Here is a 6408-nt window from a genome sequence, read left to right as displayed (position 1 = left end):
AGTATTTCTACTAATCCACAACTACCCACTAGCATGAATCTAATATCACCATCTTTATATCGCAAAACTATTGCAAGGAATCAAACATATCACATTCAGTGATCTACAAGTTTTATGTAGGATTTTATGACTAACCATGTGAATGACCAGTTCCTGTCATCTCTCTAAATAGATATAAGTGAAGCAAGAAAGTTTAATTCTTTCTACAAAGGTATGCCCACGCTATAACAAATATAAGTGAAGCAAAACAGCATTCTACAAATGGCGGTTTTCTATGTGAAGAGAAACAGGCAATCCAAACTTCAAATGATATAAGTGAAGCATATGAAGCATTCTATAAAGCCATACTCAAAAGATATAAGTGAAGTGCATAGAGCATTCTATAAATAGACCAAGGACTATCTCATACCAGCATGGTGCATAAAAGAAAAACGAAAACTAAATGCAAAAGACGCTCCAAGATTTGCACATATCGCATGAACGAAACGAATCCGAAAACATACCTATACTTGTTGAAGAAAGTGGGGATGCCTTCCGGGGCATCCCCAAGCTTAGACGCTTGATTCTCCTTGAATATTTTCTTGGGGTGCCTCGGACATCCCCAAGCTTGAGCTCTTGCCTCTCTTCCTTCTTCTCACATCGAGACCTTCTCGATCATCGAACACTTCATCCACACAAAACTTCAACAGAAAACTCGGTAAGATCCGTTAGTATAATAAAGCAAATCACTACTCTAAGTACTGTTGCAAACCAATTCATATTTTTTTTTGCATTATGTCTACTGTAATAACTTTTTCATGGCTTAATCCACTGATATAAATCGATAGTTTCATCAAAACAAGCAAACTATGCATCAAAAACATAATCTGTCTAAAACAGAACAGTCTGTAATAATCTGAACATTCACCATACTTATGATACTTGAAAAATTCCTCCAAAATTAGGAAAAAAACAATTTGTATAGAAATACAGTGCAAAAAGAATCAGAACCGTTTGAAGTTCCAGTAAAAAATTAAAAATCGCGCACTACGGCCAAAGTTTCTGTCCTGCACCGTACAAACCAACAAGCATTGTAAACATCCTAAAGGCAAACCTTGGCACATTATTTTTATAATACAATGGAATTGTACAAGGGGGTAATTATTTTTGTTGAAAAGTTTCTGTAATTAAGATTCACAAAGTTTCCATGGGCCTGAACAAGTTTAAGGACGTCCCCCACTTTCACAATGCTCGTCTATCTCACTTTCACTTTTCTTATTGAAAAAGTTTTGGTTCCCCTCTTTATTTTTTTTGTTTTTAAACTATATGAAAGCACTCAACGGAAATAAATGACTCTCTAAAACTTCCGGGTTGTCTCCCTGGCAGCGCTTTCTTTAAAGCCATTAAGCTAGGCATATAGTGCTCAAGTAATGAATCCACCCAGATCCCAAGGTATATCAAAGCCAATTTTAATTAACAATGATTTGTAATTTAGTAGTGAGCACAAAGTAACATATATCATGTACTGACGAAGTCTAACTCTCTTCCTATGCATCGGCATGTCATACAAGAACAATTCATGCACACAAAGTAAAGGCCAATGCATAGTATAAACAGTTTCTTGCAATTTTATCGTATTGGAAACATAGAGAGGTGGAGATATAGTTCCTCTCTCATAATAATTGCAAGTAGGAGCAGCAAGCACATGCATATTATATTCATCAAAATCATCATGTGTAATAGTAAAACGCAACCCATCAATATAATCCTTAATAAGTGCAAACTTCTTCGATATAGTGTAGTTGGGAGAATTCAAAAAGATAATAGGACTATCATGTGTGGGTGCAATAGCAACAATTTCATGTTTAACATAAGGAACTATATCAAGTTCATCTCCATAAGCATCATTCATATTGGCATCATGGCCACAAGCATAGCAAGCATCATCAAAAAGGGATATTTCAAAAGAATCAACAGGATCATAACAGTCATCATAGCAATCATCCTTCGGTAAGCACGAAGGGAAATTAAACAATGTATGAGTTGAAGAGTTACTCTCATTAGAAGGTGGGCACGGGTAGCTAATCCGCTCTTCCTCCTTTTGTTCTTCGCTCTCCTCATCATCTTTTTCATCCAATGAGCTCACAGTTTCATCAATTTCTTCTTCCATAGACTCCTGCAAAATATTAGTCTCTTCTTGGACAGCGGAGGAGACCTCGATATATGGTTTAACATAGGCATTCGAAGCATAATTCTCATAACAATATTCAAGTATGGCAAAATTTTCAGATTTGTAAAGAGTAGCATGATACTTTTCAATCAAAGAAGCAATTTCATAAGCACCCTTAAAAGCAACAAATTCTTCAATTTGTTGAACATCATAGTAACTATAAACACCCTTAGAATACGAAGATACGATTCCATTATCACTAAACTCACATTGATAGGGAAGGTGTTTCTTAGGGTTTTCAGAACAACAAGTAAAATCATATATTTCACATAAATTCCAAGCATAGCATTGCAAACGATGAATTTGACCCAGTAAAAGTTTCCCTTTTTCAGATATGCGATGTCGCACATAACAAGCATGCTCATCTAAAGATTTGCCCTCAACTAAGCTAGTTGGGGTTTCAGCACGAGCACATAGGGATCGAAGATGATCCAAGTAGTAAGCTTCAGGAGTGTGATAGATTTTGAGTGGTTCTTCAACCATTGGTTCAGTAGGTACAACGAATTTTTTTGGTATTTTGCGTTTCCTACCCATAACTAAAGATAGAGAACAACTAAGAACAGCAAATAAAAATTACTTAGTGATAAAGCAAACAAGCACACACAAGAATATTCACCCACACTATTGCTCCCCGGCAACGGCGCCAGAAAGAGGTCTTGATAACCCACAAGTATAGGGGATCAATTGTAGCCTCTTTCGATAAGTAAGAGTGTCGAACCCAACGAGGAGCTAAAGGTAGAACAAATATTCCCTCAAGTTCTATCGACCACTGATACAACTCTACGCACGCTTAACGTTCGCTTTACCTAGAACAAGTATGAAGCTAGAAGTACTTTGTAGGTGTTTTGGATAGGTTTGCAAGAATATAAAGAGCACGTAAATAAAAAGTAGGGGCTGTTTAGATAAAGAAGCAATAAAGTTAGTATAGCGAGTGTGGAAAAGTGGTGGTAAGAGTTGCGAAATTGTCCCTAAGAAATTGACTACTTTACTAGACCGATAGCAAGTTTTATGTGGGAGAGGCCACTGCTAGCATGTCATCCCTGACTTGGAATTCTATGCACTTATGATTGGAACTATTAGCAAGCATCCGCAACTACTAACGTTCATTAAGGTAAAACCCAACCATAGCATTAAGATATATTGGTCCCCCTTCAATCCCGTATGCATCAATTTCTATGCTAGGTTGAAGCTTCTGTCACTCTTGCCCTCCAATACATAGTCCTATCAACATACAACTAACCCTATTGTGTGATCCACGCGCGCGCTCATATGATGGGCACCAAAGGATAGCAACATAACCACAAGCAAATTAAATCAATCATAGCAATTCATCAACCACCGATAGGACAAAGAAAATCTACTCAGACATCATAGGATGGCAACACATCATTGGATAATAATATGAAGCATAAAGCACCATGTTCAAGTAGAGGGTACAGAGGGTTGCGGGAGAGTGGACCGCTGTAGATAGAGGGGGGGAAGGTGATGGAGATGTTGGTGAAGATGGCGGAGGTGTTGGTGAAGATCGCGGTGATGATGATGGCGGCCACGACAGCGTTCCGGCGCCACCGGAAGAGAGGGGGTGAGGGGCCCCCTTCTTCTTCTTCCTCCTTGACCTCTTCCCGAGATGGGAGAAGGGTTTCCCCTCTGGTCCGTGGCCTCCATGGCATGGGAGGGGCGAGAGCCCCTCCGAGATTGGATCTATCTCTCTGTCTCTCTCTATTTCTGTGTTCTGCTATTCTGCCCTTTCACCATTTCGTATATATATGGAGATCCGTAACTCCGATTGGATTGAAACCTTCACCGAGATTTTTTTCCGAAAATTAGCTTTCTTGCGGCCAAAGAAGAGCAGCAACCGCCTTACAGGGGGCCCACGAGGGGGGCAGGCGCGCCCCCAGCCTCTTGCCCCCCTCGGGCACCGTCTCGCGTTGATTCTTCTTCCCATATTCTCCAAATATTCCAAAAATATTCTCCGTCCGTTTTTATCCCGTTTGGATTCCGTTTGATATGGGGTTTTTGCAAAACATAAAACATGCAACAAACAGGAACTGGCACTGGGCACTGGATCAATATGTTAGTCCAAAAAATAGTATAAAAAGATGCCAAAAGTATATGAAAGTTGTATAATATTAGCATGGAACAATCAAAAATTATAGATACGACAGAGACGTAACAGGCGGCATGATCGACGACCCACCTGAAGAACCGCCGTCACCAGTGCTCATCGAGAGCCTAATGCCCCGCAAGGAATGGACAGAGGACCTCTGCGATTCAGTCAAGACAAAGGCAGCTTGTGGCTTCATCATTGTCCGCGACGGCCGTGTCAACCTCGATCCCGATGATGTGGTGGCCAGGCTCGAGCGCATCCTTGGCGGAGTTGACATCCCCGATGAAGTAGAACATCACCAACATGGTATCTTGAGGATCCAGGTGATCGACGAAATTTGCTACCAGGCCAGAGACATGGAAATGGAGCGGTTCCGCGGAGTTGTCATGCGCGCGATTGCAGGCTGTCAAGCTCTTCTGGAAGAGGCCCAACAGCCCCAAGAGCCTCCCAGCGCCAGCAGCTCCGTAGGCAGAGGCGGGTCGGGACACTTGGAGTGAACGGCCGCAAGGGTGCTATGCTGATCATGGAGTCCGAGAAGACCATCGTCGGAAGGCCGACAGCTCAGCCTTTTAGCTTATATTTTATTATAATTGTATGCATATGTAGGTCGTGAGTGTTTTGGGCCTTGCCGCATTTGGCATTTTAAATTATCCTGAATATGTAAGACAATTATTAAGAATTATTAACCGTTGCCATTGTAACTTTGCCTCAACGGCGAGCAGAGCGCGCGCAGGGACGCCAGATCGTAGCGCGCCGCGGCCGCCTCAACGGCGAGCAACCACGTGCTCAACCTTCTGCCATCAATAAATTTTGACCTTGTTTCTCGTCACATTGCTGATTACAATGCAATAAGTAATTGCAAATCTGTTCACGCCTATCAAACTAATATGTGTTCACACTTAGCACCGGGCTATAAAAACTATACCCACTCGAAAATTACTTCACAGCTTCTCTCCTCATCACCCACAAAACTGGTTTTTTCTGTCAAGTCGTTCCGCCATGACCGGTAGGAGGAGTTTAGGGTGGACATATAACCAGGCAGCAAAGACCAAGGCCGTGGAAGCACTAGAGATGTCCCGCCGTGAAGCCGCAGCCGCAGCAGAGATGTCCCAGCGCGCCGCGGAGCCCTCGAACGAGCTCTCATGGGCACGCGAGGGCTCTCACAAGCGCATTCGCAGCGTTGGCCATCACGACGAGCCGACGTTCCTGAAGTCCTTCGCCGGCGACGACGACATTCTCGCTGGCGTCACTACGCAGTAGGAGCTGGTCGACGGCTTGATGAAGCTGCTCAAGATCAGCGATGCGTCGGTTGACAAGGCGACATGCCTCGTCGAGCAAATCATGGGTGACAATGCGAAGCTCCTCAAGTTGGTCGCCGAGAAGAAGGAGGAGGCTGCCGGCTGGAAGATGCTGCATGAGCAGAGCAGTGCCTCGGAGATGAAACTGAAAGCGGTCGTCGAGGAACTGATGGGTGGCTTGAGGAAGCTCTAGATCAAGCGCGAGCAGGAGGTGGAGGAATCCATGGCTGCTTTCAAGCAAAGTCGTGAGGAATTGAAGAAGGAGCTGGAGGATTTCGCCGCCCGGCGATCCATCGACGAGTAGAGACAGTAGCGACCCGATCGTTGTCTGCAATTTCCTTCTTCTCTTGCCCCCGTGTCTTCCGGGCTTTGCCGCATGTGGCATTTTAAATTATCCGAAATATTTAAGACAATTATTATCTGTATCATTGTAAATTTGTCGTTGTATTATCCGTTGCCATTTTATTTGTGGTCGTATTATCCGTTGCCCTATGTGGCAATTTAAATTAGGGCGGAATACGAGTTGAAAACACGAACAAAGCAAATGCTGCCATGGGATCACAAGCAAACACCCTCCGTCCAGGTGCTTTAATTAACCCATTACTGAAGAAGTTGTGAGCGAGGCGGGCGGCGGTTGGTGCATGGAGGTCAAAGAGCTTGCTTCCCGATGAGCATGGGCGGCCTTGCTGCTCGCACGTGTCCCGTCGAGCCTGCGAGGTGGACAGGATGCACGCGTCCCGTCGAGCCTGCACAGCGGACTGCTCGCACGCGTCCCGTCGAGCCTGCACGGCGGA

Source organism: Aegilops tauschii, chromosome 4 (assembly GCF_002575655.3).
Source record: "Aegilops tauschii subsp. strangulata cultivar AL8/78 chromosome 4, Aet v6.0, whole genome shotgun sequence".
Taxonomy (NCBI): domain Eukaryota; kingdom Viridiplantae; phylum Streptophyta; class Magnoliopsida; order Poales; family Poaceae; genus Aegilops; species Aegilops tauschii.
This window is presented reverse-complemented; position numbering follows the sequence as displayed.